Source organism: Aphelocoma coerulescens, chromosome 4, assembly GCF_041296385.1.
Source record: "Aphelocoma coerulescens isolate FSJ_1873_10779 chromosome 4, UR_Acoe_1.0, whole genome shotgun sequence".
In the NCBI taxonomy this organism is placed as follows: domain Eukaryota; kingdom Metazoa; phylum Chordata; class Aves; order Passeriformes; family Corvidae; genus Aphelocoma; species Aphelocoma coerulescens.
The window spans coordinates 63514152-63534458 of record NC_091017.1 but is presented as its reverse complement, the minus strand read 5'-3'; positions in this window follow the sequence as shown (position 1 = coordinate 63534458).

Here is a 20307-nt window from a genome sequence, read left to right as displayed (position 1 = left end):
TATTGCTACCTATTGGACCTGGTGGTACAAGTGTAACCTCCAGGTCAGCTGGACATACTAAAACTCACCGGGCTTACCCTATACTTTGTCTCCTTTTAATTCTATGTTTGCAGCACCTCATGTTGGCAGATATCTTTGTTGCATTACCCAAGGAATAAGCTTGAAACAAACAGCCTTCTCTCTGAAGCATAGGATCTGGTGTTCAAGTAATGCAGATAAAAGTGATGAAAATAAAAAACAACCAAAACAACCACCAAACACAAAACAAAACAGGAACAATGATTTAAAAATGAAGGGCTCAAGAAGAGAATCCCAAGTAGGAAATAGATTCTGTTATTGTTGTAAATTTAGCAGGTAAAAGACTACTTCTAGGAGGAAATATCACATAGAAACAAAGCAGGAGTGGTAATTCTGGACTAAGCATCCTGCATTCTGCCCATTACATCTCAAAGACTATCTCCTGTTTGCTGCCAATGAGGATTTCTCCCAAACTCAAACCCCTTACAGAGAGCAAGACAGCTACAGAAAACAAACTGGAAAGATCAAATGATCCCAGACTATAACAAATGAAATAAAGGAAGAGGTCAAAGCATCAAAAGTGGAATAGCAAGGGAACTGATGAGGGATGTAAAACAGAGCATTCCTGACAGCAACGCAAGTAGATGAAGGATGCTGCCAAGTGATGGTCTGCCCAGGAACAGAGACATCACCGTCAGAAGGAAGGTACTGAGCTAAACTCAACATCTGATATTGAGCTGGCACTTCCATCCAACCCACTAAAAAAGTTCTTAAGGCAACACGATCAGGAAAGAAAAACAGAAGTTACATTATGCTGTCTTTCAATACAGTATCTTATGTTCAGAGGTGATCAAGGTTTTCCCCACAAGAACTTCTGTGTTAAGTAGCGTCACAAGACCTTTCTCCTCCTAAAAGCAGCATCTGGATTTAGTATATCTGTTCAAATCAGACCCAGAAAAAAGAAGAAATTCCGTGCTGAGTCATGCGCAGAATAATTCTTACCTTCTCCGTGATTCCTTTCAGCTGCAGATATTAGACAATGTTTTCCAAGATAGAATGCAAATAAATTACTTCATTATTAGTCCTGCAAATAAATCACTTTCACAATATCAGCCTTGCATAACTTTTTTTTTCATCTGATTCAGTCATCTGCATAATAATTGGTCTTCCCAGACCCTTTGACAGAACAACAAAATGTAAAAACAAGTGTTAGGGTGGCATGCTATGTTTGTTTAAGATAGCTATTCTAGAATGTCTGCAGTAATGCACAATGCACAAAAAAAGATGATAAATTTTACCAATGTTATCCAAAATGCTGATGGCCTAATGTTAAGTGCAGTATCCTTTCTTAATATGCTTACACAGGATAGACCCATGTAATATGAACATGATACAGTGATAAAAATTAAATAATATACACTTTAAACTACTGTATCATTGTTTTCCACATAATCCTATGGTTTTAGCCAGATCCCACTGTATTATTATCAGATAATACATGCTGATTATTTCTTGAAGTATGAGTGAGAATTTTTTGAATTGTTAGTTTCTACATCTCATTAAGTCAATGGGATATTGGTGTCTAAACAGTGCTAGCTCCCTCTCATAGGCCAGCACAAAGGATAACACAGATTAAAGGTTAGAATCTTCCTAGTCTCTTTGATACTTTTAATGTTGTCTCTTACTTTCAAATTAGAGCAGTAACTGTAAGATTTTCAAAGACATTTCAAACAAAAACATCAAATATTGAAATTGCTTTAACTTCTCACCTTCTATCAATGCATTCACTTCTTTCTCCTCCCATACACACAAACACATGCAAACACATTCTCACACACACCAAAAAGGCACTGAAAATTAGGAGTCAACATTTTTAAAATGTGAACATAGAGAAATATACTCTCATAAATGTGAAGCTACCAGGGCTTGAAGCCTAAACATTCAACACATAATTTGTAACTTTAATCAACACATCTCATTTTGCTAATGCATACTGACTGGCTGCCTGAGTGCTAATGAGCGTCCCTGAATGCTAATGGCTCTGTGAAACTAGATGGCCTCTGAGCATCACATGGATTATCTGAAACTTATTTGCATCTCAGATTCCCAGCACCATTCAGCTTCACCTCTCTTTGACCTTGACATTTTATAAACCAGGGAGAACAGTTGTGTTATGAAAGAAAAGCCAAAACTGAACCAAAAACTGCAGGCAGGCATATATCCATCTAGAATACATTAGAAACAATTTAATGAATTGAATATTCTCACACTAGAATATGGTCTCTCTAAGTCATTATACATCTTATCTCCCCTTTCTTTGAACTCTAATGCTTACAAGACATGTGCTTAGGAATTCAGTGTGTGTAACCAGGAAATAATAAGACAAGGATTGTGAGAAGTTAATACCTTTTAGAACCAATTGATTTGCCAGCAATTAAACATATTAAATATATTATACATTACTGCATATATTACTATGATGTAATATAATTTTATATATATAGATATATATAGAGAGAGATATATATATCCTAAAGTCAGCACAGTTGGAAAAAAAGACAAGGCTTCAGGTACACAAGACCTCCTCCAAATCCTACCCCATGTATTAAAATTGTATATTCCCTTTTCTCCAACATATAACATTTATTTGGTGATGTGTCCTGTAACTTTGCAAAAGCCCCACCATCCTGCTCCAGTGAGTAGACATTGCATCAGTGCCCTGCTTTAAAGGGAAACCTGTACTCAAGGTATTATTTCACTGCTCTGAATGTCATAGCACTGTACAAAAAGTCAGAAATATTTTCCCTGAAAGCTCTTTTTTCTTTTTAGATTGTGTTTCATGTTGGGGTTTTTTTCTGTGAAGAAATCCATAGATACAAATATATACACATGCACACATACAATTACATATTACATATTTGCAGGAAAATAAACTTTCTTGTCAGTAAAATGACATGAAAATTATAATTGAAGAATAAGATGCAAATATTATTTTTAAATAAACTGTCTTTTCACTTCTTACTACCCTCAGAGTAAACTGACACATAACATTCACATGATAATCAGATCTGTTTCCCAGCTTGAAATACAGTGGAAGCACTTGATGTATTGTTAAAGTCAAAACCCAGGAGAGGCCATTAGATCATCTGGTTTGATCTCTGCAGTGTACAGTCCATTTGACCACCAAATTTAATATGGACTCCTTAAGATGTGGTTGACTCAAACATACCTCCCAAAAAGGTGTATGACTGATCTGGGAACTTCAAATCATGGAATATCCACACCTTCTTTGCATGTTTGGTTTGCAATGGCTTAATCACTTCTCCTCTTAAATTTATTATTATAGAAGCTTTTGATACATGGAGAAAAATAAACTTAAAGATCTGTAGGCTTCTGTATCTGCTTTTCCATCCATCCGAACACACTACCATTGGCTACCTTATCCAGCATGCCTTTTTTCTTTTAATATTTACATTTTCTCCCTTCAGCTCCTCTGAATTTTGTCTAGTATTTCAAGATTTATTAAAAATTACCAGCATGCCAGATATCTTCTTAGTTCTTTAAAGACTGTTTGGTACAAATTATCTGCAACTCTGAAAGTGTTTATCCTTTAATGTCTATCTGTGCCCTGAAAAGCACTTTCTTATCCTCATGGAATGCAAACACATAGTTTTCCAAGTACAGAACAGAGAGTCTTACTGAATATTTCTACATGTTCTTTATAATTATTAAGTATTAATTTATCTCCAGTTGTTAATGGATCTATAGCACATCTAGGATTTCTCTTACTCCTCATTATGATTAGCTTTTGGTTTTTCCCCCATTGTCCCTGGATTCCTTAAGAGTTTTCTAGATTTTTTATCTTCCAAATGATGTACACTGCCATTTATTTGCCAAAACTACTTTTCTGTGACTATATAAAATGACATGTCCTACAAGAAGACAGCTGACATCATGAAACTGTCTCCAGAGACAGTTACATAAAAATCAAGTTTGGATAAGACTGAAGACAAGTTTTTTAAAGACAAAGCTCAGGGATCATGGATTCTTCTGGGAGAATTCAAACTGCTGTCTAAAACAAATTATGTCACTGCACAGTCAAGATGCCTAAGACCCCTGCATTAACAGGTTATGATATAACCTTTATGAAACACAAGTTAGTAATGAAAGTTTGGTGAAACAATTAGATTTGACATTGTAAGGAACTTTAGCCAATCCTAACAAGGATGAGTGTGATGCTTGTTACAGTCATACATGGTAGGTACCAACATCTGCCACAATCAAATCAAGAATATATAAAGAAAAAACTGTAAGGTAAGAAAAAAGCTGACATTTTAGCAGACAAAATCCTATGTGAGTAACTTTATTGGAGAAGTTAATTGTTCTGAGTGCATGCCTAACACTGCATAACTAATTCTCAAATACAAAACTTTATATTACAAGTTGGACAAAAAAAAAGAATAAAAATTAAAGCATCATAATGTATAAACTCATTGTATCAGGAGTAATCAAACAAACATAACAGCATCTTGGACTGATAAGATTTATTCAGAGGATTCCCATTAATACTACTGGGAATTTATTGCAGTAAAGCTTCTAAGCAATGATGGTAAAATAATATTCCATAATAAATTACATCAGGTGATGTTAATTAATTTTGGAGTCTAAAATAGTTGCATTTCTATTCTTTGCCTTCTTATGTTAACAAAAAAAAATATAGATCTGAAAAAATTTTTAAATGTAAACTTTGATTAATTTTACAACTTCCAAATAATTTGTTACTATCTTAATATGACATATACGAAAATAGTCCTATCAGATATTTAAAGAATTTTGTGACATTTTAATTAGCCTGACCATTTTCAGCAGCTTGTCATCTAATACCATAGTGTAGTCCTCACTGTTTCCCACTTCCCCATAAGCTGCCTGAGTTTTGCTCACATCACACAAGAGCCCACGCTGTAGGCTGGCTTTTGCAACCAGTTATGTGTTGCTGTGGTGGGTTATGTAAGGTGAGCAAAGGACCTTGCCAGATACTTAATTCTCCAGTGTTTCTGACAACATTCCCAGGGCATGCAAAAGTCAATTCCTCATCCCGTGTTACCTGTGCTGTGTTACTCCAGAACAGGGACTCCTGAAAGAATCCCAGTAGGACAGTGAAACTGTTCCAGGCAGAGCCCACAGGGACATGGGGCAATTCACTCTTCTCAGACCTACTATTCCAGGCTTTCTTCAGACCTCTATTTAACTTCAGCTCAACTCAGATTCAGGTTTGGAGTTTTTCCCTACATGGGTACAGCAGCTAACATTTTAAATGTTAAAAGAGGAAAAGAATTAGGGAAGTCAGTGGTATATCACAAGGTCATTCAGCCACTGTGGGAATGTGGGAGAAGAATGGCAATGATTGCTTGTTGGAGTTTAATCTGTGCCTTGATCAACCTTTGCATTTGCCACTAACATTTCTGCCATCTCCTGGCTCAAGCAGCCAACGTCAAACACTCCCTACTTGGGGTATTTGAAGCAACATGAACAGGGCTACTCTGAACCTGAACTGCAAAGAAATTCTCAATTTCAGTAAGAGACCCTCTGTTAGTTATCAAGGAAAGCAGTTATTATTACAAATATTGGGTTATTCACAAAATAGAGCAGCAGCAATGACTCAAAATACACTTGTCCTGCATTCTGGCATATGGACCATGTCAGTTTGACCTGCACCACCTTCTGTGGGCTACATCTGGAGCTGGATCCGGAAACTGATGCAGGCTGAATGAAACTGAAGACATAAACAAATGAAATACTAAAGTCAGGCCCCAAAACTCTCTTTTTGCCATATTTATGGCAAGGATACATGTTGCATCAGAGCTAACTTTCAAAACTCCTCAAAAAAATCAACCTTTTCTCAGTTTTCCATTTTCTTTAAATAAATCATATTCTGTGTATTTTATATGTAGGAAAGGTATTTTGAAAGTTTTCTGTTCTTTAAATATTTTTTCATTTATTTTCTAAGAAGTTTTTTCCTATATAGGCAACCCCCAGGGATGAGTAAATTCAGAGTTTCTGAGCCAACTTCTGCCCAGGTTAGATGTCTCTGGAGCTTTGGGACTGTTATGTGCTGCTCATTACAGTTGCCATGTAAATGCTGCTTTATAGTCTCTTGAAACATTTGTCTCATTCTCACGAAAACACATGAAGACTAGCAACACCTTGTGTGGCTGACAAAATGAAGCTTATCCTTTTGTAATTAATCTTATTATCTCTAATAATGGCTTTAGAAGCTGCTGCACAAATATCTTAAAATAACTCCCTACAGCACATTTTAATCCCAGTTTAACACACCCTTCTACTAGGGAAAAGAAATCCTATTAATTCGTGATAACTTTGTGATATACAGAAAAAGGTGTTGTCTTCATTCAAATCCTTCTCCTTTTCCACTTAAGACCTAAAGAGGAATGGAGAACATGGGCAAATCTGCAATGCAGTAATCCACTAGCACACCAAGCACATCTGTGAAATGTTACCCCAAAACATAAACTTTACATTTGCTGTGTGAAATTGTTACAGACATTTTGAGCATTGATGCCATGTCTGCACCCCAAGTGTCAGTGTGTTACAGGTACACCACAGCTAAAACTATTTCTTTAGCTGTTTAGTCTTTAAAGCATGAAAGATTTATTGCTACCAACTGCATCATTTTGGGTACATTTATTCTGCAGAATAGTAAGCTTATAGTTTAAATGAATCTCTGGGAGACTTTAATCTTTTTTTTTTATTTTGACCTAACATTTTCTTTTCCAATCAGGTCTTATTAAAATAACAGGCAAATTATTGGCAAATTTCTATATTTTAGCTCTTTATTCAAGTTTTATCATTTATAGAAATTATTATAATTTCCCATAAATTCACAAATATGAAAAATATTGAGGTGTAATCTGTTTTTGACAAAATTTGAAAGTTTTAAGATCATATTTCCATTTCTCAAAATCTTTTCACTGCATTCCTAATTTGTAACCTAAATTACCTAAAAATGACAAGATAGTTACTTCTTAGCGGGAATGAAATGGGACAAGTTAATCTCTTTTACATACAAAAAAAGTCAGTTTCTTTTAGATACAAACAAAGAAAAAATCCAGATCCAAATAAAATTCTCTCAGCTACAGCTCTCAGAGACATCAAGTAATTCTGTTGGTTTTCACCAGGTATTTTTCCCCTGCCTTCCTCCAAGGAAACAAGGAGATCATTAATTCTACAGTCAGCAGCTGAAACCAGTTAGTCTGACTTCAGACCTTACTGATCACATCCCTTGTGCTCAGTAAACCCCAGACTACAAAAGATATATCACTTTTCCTTTCTTACTAGGAATCAGCATTCAGGAAAGAGCATTTTTCCTAATACAAATGTGCATTTCCAGTTAGACCATGCACCTCTGTGAGTATTTTGATCCAAAATGCATGGCCCTATAAGGAAAGGAAGACAGAACATAGAGGCAGTAATGAAAGCTACATATTATATTTACAATATGACTTTTTACATTCAAATTACAGTGCCATGGATTTAACCAGTCACACCTCACAGCATCACAGAATTACAAAACAGGAACAATCTTCGCTGTAATTTAATTTAAAAGAAGTATGAAAAAAAAAAAAAAACCTTTAGAAAATATTGATTCTCCTGATCAAGATCAAGACTACAAATTAGAAAAAGCAGTCTAGCTTCTCTGAAACAGTTAAACACTAAACTGCTAATCTAGAGACTTTACAGCACACTAATTCACCAGCTCTCATAGTCTGATAAAGAATGATTTTAAGGACAGCTCAAACTGTAGGATCTGCAATCATTTTGGGCTAACGGTGTAGAGAGAGGACAACAAGAAAGAGAGGGAAGAAAGCAAGAACATCCCTAAAAAATAATATTCAGGGGTTGACCATGCAGTGTCTTGTCATGATGAATCAAACCCATCTATCATACAGTCACTCTGCAGCTTTCTATAAAGATTTTTATAAAGAATGCATCTTTTGACTTGCAGTTTATTTAAAATCGTGCATTTCTGTGGATCCAAGCTTGACATTGATTTCTCAGCAACCTATGTGATATGGAAAGCCACTTCAGCTACAATACTGTAAAATGATATTTTGTCACATGGTATTTTACAAAATTCTCATGGAAGAATGTGTGAGAGCTCTTTAAAATGCAAGATTCACCACAGGGGAAACAGCGGTTAGCTCTGCAAAGGAAAGAATGTCACATGGCTGAACACATTCTCTCATTATTCCCAGAAGCTAAAAGAGTAGCTAGAGGCAGAAAACTGACAATAATTATATTGCCTAGAAACTGACAGCATACATAAATCTACTGTATTAAGCCTTTACTCATTGATTTACTTTCCAAAGCTCATTTCAGCATTAGCCCAGAAGTAACACTGTTCAAGGCACTGCTCCTCAGTTTAAGGGAAATTTGGGTAAATTTTTCTTCCACATACTGTGATAATTAACGTTTTGTATGGCTGCTCTCTCTATCCTGTGGCAACCTGAATTGCCATGATTTTTGACTGTAATTTTCTTCCTTAGTAGGTTGTCAGTAATACATGAAACAGAAAGCAGGCATGCTTAAAGGAAGAGTAATTCAGCCCTTGTTGAAATTGTTATATTTACAGCAAAAGCCTGAAGTGATGGCAAGACAGCTGTTCAGTCCTGAATGTCTGTTTATGTCAAATCAGAAGAGCACAGTGCAATCAATCTAGACCCAGCAGGACCTTTTACTGAACTAATTTTGACATAACACTGGAAAATCAAAGGTGTAACTAAGTAAGAAAAATAAAGGTTGGTGATGCTGCACAAAAAACGTTAGCATGGTACTGTCAGAATGGCACACACTGAAATTACCTCAAAGGCCAGTAAATTTTAAAAAAAGTAACTTCCCTTTATTAGGTGGCAGATGCAGCCTGCAGTATCACTGCTCCTTCAGACACTGTAGAACATCACTCAGTGATTGGTCCCAGGATGGAGCAGAGAAGCAGACAAGGGGAAAAAAAGTTTCAAATTTCCCATGTTTATGAAATTAGCATTGCTATTTTGCTGACATTGCTTGAGTAAACATCATACCTTTGGTGCAGACAGATTACAACTGTAGTTAGAAGTCTGGAAAGATGTTCTATCAAATCAGCTTATTACTTACAATGATTCTATTATTCGGAGATTTTTGTACATATTTTCATGCATTTACCTGATTTTGGATGTCTAATTATTAATATGGTACCGTATCACTTAATGACATTTTAAAGTCAGAAAGAATATTAAGAATATTAAGACTTCCATAGCAACATCTACTGCATATAGTACATTACAAAGTAAAATATACAATTTTTGGAGGGATGAGTGGTTTTTCTTCTATAAGTCTGAGGCTATACTGTGTCCTGAAAATAATGTTAACAGGTCTGCATATTGCTCCTTGCACAGGGATTTAGTGTTATTTGACCTCATAATCAAGATGAAGAAAAAAAATTGAAGTCATTTCTGTACCAGATATTTTCATGATATTTTCATGAATAGAGAGGGATTGTCTCTTTAATTAATCTACCCTATTAAACAGCTAAAAAACCCCTTGGTCTTGCATCAATTAAACTAACTTTTATAGACCATTCACTGGTAAACTCTACTGTTTCAAAGTTTTCTAATATACTGTCAATTAAATATTTGGTTGGGTATTACAGGCATGTTGCCTGCAAGTTATGAGGAATAAGAAAATCTCATAAATATTTGGTTTACTTTTCTTAAAATATGTTATCCTAATTAAATATTTCAAGAAATTATTTTCTCCTTATCATATGCAGAAAAACTTTTAAATTAATTGATTAGGGAACAAGATTATTTTGGGTTGTGCATGTGCAGACTCCCAGCAAAGCCAGTCAAAACTACTACTTTCTAGCCCCATAAAATACAATGTCCCAACATGATCCTTGGCAACTTACATCTCTCACTCTATAAGTACAAAATTATTGTTTATACTTAAATGAAGGGTAGTGGTGAAGAATTTAGATAAAGAATCAAGATCCCCTTGTTCCTCTCACTTGTTCTGTGACCATGTGCTGGACAGGCACAATGTTGTTGAGATTCAAAACAACCACCTTCTCTTGTTGCCTGAATGATGCCTATTAATTCTGGCTAAAATTCCTCCTTTTCTATTCCTATGCTTCTTGAAATTTCATATAAAATAAAGCTGTCTACCACAAGGAAAGCAAAAAAGCCATTCCTTTCTTAAGAAAATTGAAGGAAGATTCACAAGTGGAGGAGGGTGAGGAGAAATTCTTGTGGTGTTATATGTTTGAATCCTTTTTGTCTAGGGAGATTCAACGGGTTTTACTCCATTAAGTTACTCCATTACTCCATACATTTACTCCATTACTCCACCTAGAAAAAGCCACCCCCTAATATCCACTCTTACCCATTCTTTCTTCATTCATCCTTCAGTCAGGTTCCTTAGTCCTAACTCTGCATAGTCAAAAAGAAAACAAATCAATGAGAAGACAAGTGGGTTTAGAATCAGTGAAATAAAAGCCCTATCTCCTGAAACGCTAGGGCAGCCATCTGCAATCTTCACTGGATTATGCTGACAGCACTGAACAGCAAAGAAAATTATGTACATTCAGAGAATATGAGGAACCCCCTACTAACCACACTGATTGTCCTGCCACTTGAACACTGTCAGTGATGTTGGTGATAGAGGAAAAGGTTTGCATAAACAGTGGCAGGAGTACAAAGCATTAAAAAGGAGAGTTGGAACATGCGTTGATAGATCTTTAAGGCAGGAGTACAAAGCATTAAAAAGGAGAGTTGGAACATGCGTTGATAGATCTTTAAGGCAGAGATTACATAGCATTTTGCCACTGGGTGAATGTAAGAAAAATATTTCTTTTATCTGGTGTGACTAAATGATTTTTCTTAAATTGGCTGTAATTTGGCACAATAGAGCTATGTTATGCAAACAAAAATGTTTATTCAGTGTTTTTGTTCTTCTGTTTTGTACTTAGCAGATTGCAAATTTTCTTAATATTTCATGCAATCCTTGGATTGCCAACATTCAGATAAAGTGTATTTTCAAAGACACAGTGGACTGGAAGGGAATTTGCATCCTATGTATTGATATTAATCAATCTTCCTCCTATTCCATGAAGGGGGAAGCCACATCCTAAAGATGATTAATCTTTTGAAATAAAAAAGAAAAAAACCTTTTTCTTCAACTACTTCTGAATCAGTAACTAGCTCAAAAGACAAGTTTCAGCATTTCTTGGTAAAACAGATGAGAATTTTTCCATCTGTTCCTTATAGAAAACCAAATTTTGTTTAGTCACAATTATATTTCCTATTAAGTATTTGCAATTTTTACTGCATTTCCCCCATTTCCTTCTTTTTTAAAGAAAAAGGAAAAGGTGTACACCAAAATTTCCTCAGACATACTTTCTTACTGTTTTCTGCATTTCATATACATTTACACACCAAAAACATTATGTAGAAGTAAAGGAAGGGGACAGGTTTTTCCCCATCTGAAAAAACAACTTTTGAAAGCTGTTTGATAGTTTAATGTAATATACATAAGAATAAAGAATCTTTTCTCTAATTTCACAAAATGCACTTATAATCTATTTACTACTTTCAGTCAGCTTGAATCTCCTCATTACAGACTTAGCTGTTAAAAAAAAAGGAAAATTTCATTCCATTAGTGCTAAAATAATCCAAACTGGCTAGTAATTTTGCCTTAAATCAAGCCTTTCAAACATTACAAAGTATTAAATTACCTTTTCTTTTCCCTAAATGAGCTTTTAAAAAGCATCTGATCCTACTCATGACTTTTCTTTCTCTCTTTCTTAAAATAGACTGCATTTAATTCCTCTGAAAAAGAGAACTTCCTTTGGTACATCAAGTTAACTACTGAACATAATCACAGAAAAGAGATGTCCAAACCTGAATATCCACTGCTCATTTGAGACAAACAATAAAATCTTCTAAATTGCTTGAAACTTTTTGTGTCAGTTTGTGTGCATGGATTCATCTCCCTTTTGAAATCTTTCAGTACACAAAGGATTCTGCCATTATGTTAAAATTATTTAGAGAATAGCTGCTAATGTGAAAATTAGTGATTTTATTTTCATAATGATACCAGAACCACCCTGCTAAAGAATTTGATTAAATCCTTTTTAAAGACTTCTGTCTTAGGCTTGGACTTCTAAGAAACCTTTGCAGAAAGCTTCTTGCTTTGATTTTTGTATAGAAAACCAGTGAACCTTCAGTGGTGAATCATTGCTCTGAAATACAGTATATTCATCCTAGCGTGTGTAAATTAAGTTCCCACTTATGCCTCATCATGCTTTGTTTGTCTCCCTACGTACTCTTACTGCCACAATATATAAATTCATGTCCTGGGTGATTTTAATTGATAAATAAATGCCTATAGAGTGACATCTGATAATTAGCAGATTAAATCCAGTTTCCTTATGCTGTGGGGTAATTTCTGGCCGTGGCTTGGGGATTGGAAGTAGATAGTCTTCAAGGTTCCTTCCAAACCAAACCATTGTATTGAAAGCTCATTTTAGTCACCAGTAACTAAACAGGAAACAAGTACCCCTAGAGAAATCCCATGGGTTATGGCCCTAGAAGGTAAGAGGAGGCCAAGACAGCTGGTCAGTATTCAAGCATCACTTCCAATGTATTCCAGTGAGCAAGAAATCAAGTGAAGTGTGCAGGAGATCCGCATGGATGAGGAGGGAGCTTCTAGTAAATCTCAAATGGAAGAAAGAAATGTATGGGATGTGGAAAAAGGGACAGGTCACAAGGGAGAACTATAGGAACATTGCATGCAGGGATCCTGCATGCAATGTTCCTATCTTTATGCAGAGGAAGGCCAAGACCCACTTGGAATTGAGATTGGCAAGGGATACCAAGAAGGGCTTCTGGCAGTACATCAGCAGCAAAAGGAAGACTAGGGAAAATATGGGGCTGCTGCAGAAGCAGATGGGTGTCCTGCTGATGGAAGACACAGAGAAGGTGCAGTTACTGAATGCCTTCTTTGCCTCAGTCTTTACTGCTGAGGCTAGCCCTCAGGAGTCCCTGTCCTGGTAAGAGAGGGATGCTGGAGAAAGAAAGACTTCCCCTTAGTCACAGACAGTTGGATTAGAGATCAGCTAGACAGACTTAACAGCCATAAATTCATGGGCCCTAATGGGATGCACCCATGGGTGCTGAGGGAGCTGGCAGATGTTTTTAGGACACTCTCCATCATCTTTGAAAAATCATGGAGGATGGGAGAGGTGCCTGATGACTGGAGGAATGCCAGTGTTACTCCCATCTTCTAAAAGGAAAAGAGGGACCTGGAAAACTACCATCCAGTAAGCCTCACCTCCATCTGAAAGAATAAAGGCTTAGAGGGCAATTTAAGGCTCACAGAATAGGCTGTAGTTTACATTTACCTTTGTCTGATAAGGCTGTGCACGGCAGAGGCAAGAAAATGTTGCTGTCTTTCTCTCAGGGTATTAATAATAGGAGGAATCATTAAAAAAGTTACCAACAAACTAACAGTGCAGCTCCTGGCTTTAAGGACTAGAGGCAGGGAACTTAGATACACTTCACCTGTGATAGAAGTGAAACAGTTCTCTTCATGACTGTAAGCCATCATTCAAAACAGCAACAGCAGAAATATTTCATGGAGAAATGCAAGAACATCTGCTAAATAATGGATTTCTCTAACTACTGATGTTTTTCTTCTTTTCTTTCTCTGAATCCTATCTCCTGACCTTAGAAAAACCAGTTCAACCAGTGTCCTTGTTGAGGACAAGACACACTACTCAAATACAGTGCAGCTTACTCAAGGGGCAGAGCAGGCACACTGTTAGGATCAGGTACAGCATGACCAGCAATAACATTCTGCAGCAATAGGAATAACACAGGAATTTTGTAGAGCGGTCTACAAGTCTCAGCAGTCTACAAGTTCTCCCATAGGTATCTTCAACATACCAGCTGTCTGTGCTCCCAGCTCTGAAGAGTCTGCTCACACACCAATGGCTACTGCCCCCCATTCTTGGACACAGAGTAGGTTTCTTTTAAAAAAAGAAAAACAGTGATGATTTTACATCAGACGTGATGCTTCATCACATCAGAATTTCTGTTTCCCTCTCCTCACCAGAGAGAGCCAGAAACACATTTCCAAGCTGATGGTTCCCCCTCCCTGTGCAATTCTGCCCAGCACTCCACGAGGCAGGAATTAAACCACGGGAAGGAAGGCACTACAGGGACAGCATTGAAGAGACACCTGAAAGACACTGATCCTAGAGTTTATACTGAAGTGGTTGAGCAGAACAAGCAAGAACCTGAAGTAGTTTAAAGACTGAAAAGACACTAATTACAAAATAATTGCAGTTTCCCAAGGACCAGAACTGGTTCATAGCTGTGTCTCCTGCCTTAGCTCAGAGTTAATCTCTGTCCATTTGAGTTGACAGTCTAGAGACAATGAAGATATTGTGCTCCCCTTTATGTGACACTTATTTTTAACCTGTGTTTTTCATATCTGCACATTTTTTCCTTCAGAGAAAGTGAAAAAAAAGTGAGTCCTTCCTATATAAATAGTTTGCAATTAAAGAAATGGGTAGTGTGAGTGGGAATTACCCACTTTCCAGTTAAAATCTGAAAAAAACTTCAGCCATGCCAATTTATTTTGCTTTTTTTCTTCCTCTATAATGTGTGTCTAACATGCTACATTTTTAGTCCTTACTGCAGCCAGCTACAAATCATGTGGCTGACAGTTAAATGGCTGCTCTGACGATGTTGTCTGATGTTGCTGAGGCTTTGGTATGCCCCGGGATGTAGGTCACTGTTAGTGCACTGCCTTTCTCATATTCTTTGCTCCCATGATGCATTTATATGATGGTGCTTTAATGTGACACTCTTTCAAAATAGAAGTCGAGAGATGTAAAATCTGTTTCCTACATAAATTATTTTTAATCTGTAATTTCCATGACTTGACATCTGCCATCAAATGAATATATCTTGTTGTTTTATTCTCAAGACAAAGGCAGATTGTTGCTATCTCTACTGCCAGCACTCATCTCATCATCTTTAAACAGCCTTATTCCTGGTTTCCAGAGGTGCAAAAGAGACTTGTAAGGAGCAGAGTGTTGTGGGGGTTTTACATAAAGAAACATTGGAATGAAGAAAGCTCCTAGGATTAGCAAGGCTTGCACCTCATGTCACACGTGGTCACATCACAAAATACTTATAAATTTAACAATCTCCATCTAGAAGACAGGACAGTATTTTACCTCTCTCTAATCTCACTGAAAAAGCTGATCCAAAACCTCATAGATCTAACGACTGGAACCTTGTTCTAATTTCTAGGTTGACCTGTCTGGTTAGTAGCAAGATAAAAATGCAAAAAAACGTATAAGAACTGGTTTATTATACCACAGCCAGTCCATCTGTCTTGGCATTTCCAACAGCGAGCAGTAGAGGCCATTTGGGGAAAGATATTTAGAATCAATCACTAGAAGAGCAAAGAAGAGACAAAGTTGCAACAGAAACAAGCATGCTAACTTGAGACACTAATTCCCAACTGCAACCAAAATAAAAATTAACTGAATAAGTGTATTTTCTTTGGTCCTGTTCCTTTCTGAACACTCTGAGCCTCTGAGAAGAATTTCAGATAAGAAGATTACAGGTGCTTTGTTATCAATATTTTAAAACTGTTTTTAAGTAGAGTAAATAGCTCAGGCTGAACCTTGACCTATGATGCCTGCACTTTTGCCATATCTGGGTTAATTTACAACTAGTCTGTATTCCAGCTGGAAACATCTGGCTCGATTGGGGGACAATGGATATCACTAAACCACATTCAGGGTCTATAGGGACTTCAGGACTTTGTATAGCTGGAAGTATATGTTTTTGAAGATGTTTGACTTTGGCATGCCTAAAATTAGTGCCACTGGCTAAAAAGAATCATAGATGTGACATTAACACTGATAGAATCTGATCTGAAAGTTGTAAGATCAACTTTTTCTATCTTTGTTCACTTGACAAAAAACATCCTATTAGCCAAAAATTTACAGGCAGAAAGTTTAATTTTCCAACACTCATTTTTCAGTGAATGGAAGACAAGTTAGCTTTTGAATACTGGCTCCAAACAGCCCCATAGGTGGGGCTTTGACAGGGTAAAATTGATGGTGAGTAGCAACAAACCGGACATTTTGTAGTTTCATTTTCACTGCACTTGCCATGAAACATTTTATAACTTCAGGTTATTAAGCTAGAAGCAGTGGGGAACATTCAGTTCTCAGGGCACTGAGAACTCAAAATGCCAGTTCCATGACCAATGCAAGCACTGAAGCATTGATAGCTACATTCAGAGTCCTACCCCATGTGATATTTCATGGTTATGACAAGTTATCTGAACATCTTCTGAAAAATGGAAAGAACTGAAAGAAGACTGAATTTCATCTCTTACTCTCCTTAAAATAAAAGAGAGATGAGAGAAGCAGAGGTACAGAGTGTTTTTCTGAAAAACAGTCAGCGTAATTCATGACACACTGGGGGAGGTCTGCATTACCACAAGGAGAATCACAGAATGGCCTGGGATAGAGGGGACATTAAAGATCACAAAGTTCTAACCCCTCTGCCATGGGTGGGGACACCCTCCACTAGACCAAGTAGATCAGAGCTTCATCCAATCTGGCCTTGAACACTTCCAGGGATGGAGCACCCACAGCTTCTCTGGGTGACCTGCTTCAGTACTTCATCACCCTCATACTAAAGAATTTCCTCTTAGTACCAAAACCTACTCTTAACGTTTGACACCATTCCCCTTGCCCTACCATTACATGCTCTTGTAAATAGTCTCTCTGCACCGTTCTTGTAGACTCCCTGTAGGTACTGGAAGGGCACAATTAGGTCACTCCAAAGTCTTCTCTTTTCCCCCTGGATGTGACCATGCAACCACTTTCCTGTCCACCTAACAGTCTTGCAGAGGGTTTTTTCCTGAGGTTAGCAATACAAGATAACCTTGTTTGTTCAGGAAGTACAGATCAGGGGTTAAAATTTCATCCTTTCTAATAGAACAGGTGTATTTTTTCTATCACCTGATTGATAATTTCAACTGTATTGGACATGGACCAAGTTAGTTGATATTTTTAATGACTGCATAAAGAACACATGGAATATCAGTTCCCTGAGCACAGAAAGAATCAAGAAACAGAAGAAAATACTTTGCTAATATTCATGTTTGTTTTACCTAATTCTTAGCTCAAATTCACCTCTCTCAAATGTTTTTTCCCCTCTTGGACATAAATCCATGATTTCCTTCTTTACCTAGAACATTGGTCCTTCAGTATGATGTTGATACCTGCACAAGAAACCCTGCAAATTACTGCTAGTACAACCCTAGGTTTGCTTTTCTATTCAACATGAAAACAGGAGCATTGCACAGCTCCACTTCTAGCCATATACTGGTGTTCTGGGCTTGTATGCTTACCTTCAGTTTGAAGAGTAACCCCATCTTTCTCATGTCCATGTTTGTTCTTAATTCACCCATCCATTTTATCCCAGTCTTCAGTGTCACCATCATCCTCCAGTACTGTTCCCACTTGCTCTCCATCAGAACAGACTGTGCTCTAAGGCTCTAGCATAAGTTCACCCACATCAGAGACCCTTTCTTGTTAACTCTTCCACTTTGCTCAGCAATCCAAAGAAACCTATAATCACAGTGGCTGAAATCATGCCTCACATAAAGGGTTTTTGATTGAGATCTCGAAAAAATGAAGAGAACAAAGAATGATAAGTTTAACGAGTAAGTGGAACAAAACTACTTAAGATCAATCCCTCTTTTTTCCTGTTGAACTTCAAAATTACCCTGTCAATGCCACCCTCAGCAAAAAAAGTATTATAGGAAAAAAACCCTAGCATTAGGAATTTTCTTAATTATAGCATATTTAGCTTCAGTCAGAGTCTCTGCATGAAATCCACACAATGCAGCCCTATACAAAGGAGTTGCTCTGTCTTCATCTGTTCCCTGTTGACTATGGTTGAGGTGAAATTAATGCATTAAATGATGAAATGTAAGTCAAATTTGCTACAGCTTTTAGAAAGTCTTAATCCTGAAGGTGTTTACCCAAGTAATTTTGTTGTAGCAGATGTACGTAATAGCAGATGCACCTGATATCTTTTTCTGAATAGAACGTATTGACTTTAACCATTTAACTATTGGGAAACTGGAAGTTAGAAAAAGAGGAGGTGTATCCCCTTATCTGAAATCCAGTGGTATTAGCAAGTTACTAAGTAAAAGCTCAAGAGTTAAGGAGAAAATGTTAGTTTGAAAACTCAGCCCCACTGGAAATGAACAGTGGACACTTGAAGACTGACAATTCCTGTTTTGTTCCAATTTTAACCAGTATTTCAAAAGGTATCAGATCCTCATGAGACAATTAACTATTACTTTGTCTGAAAATTCAATTCTTGCTCTCTGAAAGATACGGTTATCCACCTCTGTTACTTTGAATCTACCTATTTGTTTAGCCCTGGTGACCAGGGGCTACAGAAGCCACATGCCTGGGCATGATGCAGTGCTGCCCAGGTGACTGCTGTACCCAGTGCACAGCAAGCAGCCCACAGCTGGGAAATTGTCCTTGCCCCTTCAAACAGTATTTCATACCATCTTCTGGCTATACAGGCAAACACCACTTGGCCCTTCCTAAGAGCCACCAAAAAAAGATTCTTAAATGCATACATGACTGCGTGCCAGCTAAACAGTTCCTACATCGTTAATAACCTGTCCTCCCCACTCCATTTATCCTGCACATGATGTCCATGTCTTTTTCTACAGCACTCAAGACATTTGTATGCTAAGCATGACTTATGCTCATCTTCTCTACCAGCATGGTGAAGAAAAACCCCCTCTGCAGCAGGAACATGGTGCATGCCTGCAATCTCATCAGATGAGCCTTCAACCCACCCCCTGGCAAGGTGGCAAAAGCAGAGGCACCAGGGGACAGAGCAGCAGGCAAACCAGTAGGCAAAGTGGAGGAGAAAACCATTAGAAGCACAGCACCTCAACCTCCTACACTGCCTGACACCTCTCTGAACAAGTCTGGTCTGAGAGACCACAGGGGAAAAACAAGGGAAGCTGAGACTGGGGAAGGGGGAGGGTAGATGTTTTTACACGTCTGTGTGGCCTCATATTGCTAATACCATGGTTTCCCTACATGCTAACTATACAGATGGTGTAAAGGCTTGCAGGGTAACACTTTGGTAGGAGAAAGGCCTGAATTTGCAAACAGGATGTTTTTGGGGGGCTAAGGAAAAAGAAAATACGTTATTCACAAAATTTTGTCATGTTAAAGATATTTATCAAGTAATGTGGATAAAGTAGGTCATTAACCCTGCTGGATTATGGACTGATTTTTTTGATTAGTGCAACCAATGCATGAGGCACTTAGGGCATACATAGCTATGTCCTGCCACCCAGGATATGAGTCACTGATTTTGAAACTAGAAGCTGGCAGTTTAGGTGTCTGGTCATTGTTCTCATGGAGGGTGGAAAAAAAATCTGGACATCTGATCATATAAGAAGGATCTCAACAACTGGAAAAAATATCTTCCTGGGGCCCTGAGATGTTTTCTTTCAGGTGATATTTATGTATGGTCTTAAATAAAAGCTAACTATCACACTAACTCATGTTGATCCAGAATTTACTATGAGGCCCATTTCTTTTATAACCTCAGCCCTGTCTCACTGACATGTAAGGATACATTGATAGAAAGAGTCATTGGTTTGTTCAAATTTAAAATCAACAATGTATTTTTAAATTCCAGCTGTGATAGTCATGAAAAATTAATGCCTGTTGTCCTGGAGAGAAAATATTACTACATACTACCAAATACACGGGTAAGTGATGTCCAAACTACCAGGCTGAGGTAGTCTTTGACACAGCACTTCTTTTGCAAATCACCAAATATGACTGGTGGTAACAAAGTGGTCTGACTTCGGCTCGTGGTCACAATTTTACATTAAGTTCAATGAACAAAAGAGGTATTTTGAGTTTCTATTATTGCATCCACAGAGATAACTGTGTTTCATTCATATGTTCTGATGCATTAGTAGATCTCAAAGCACTATAAAATGGTCTCATATATATTTGGGATATGAGCCACAGATACAGAGATGTATTGAAAGTCTTCCACCAGACCAGTAGCCAAAACAGAAGCAGAAACCGAGGGTTTCAATCTTAGGGTTTTACTATGCTCTCCATTTGTAAGAACATCC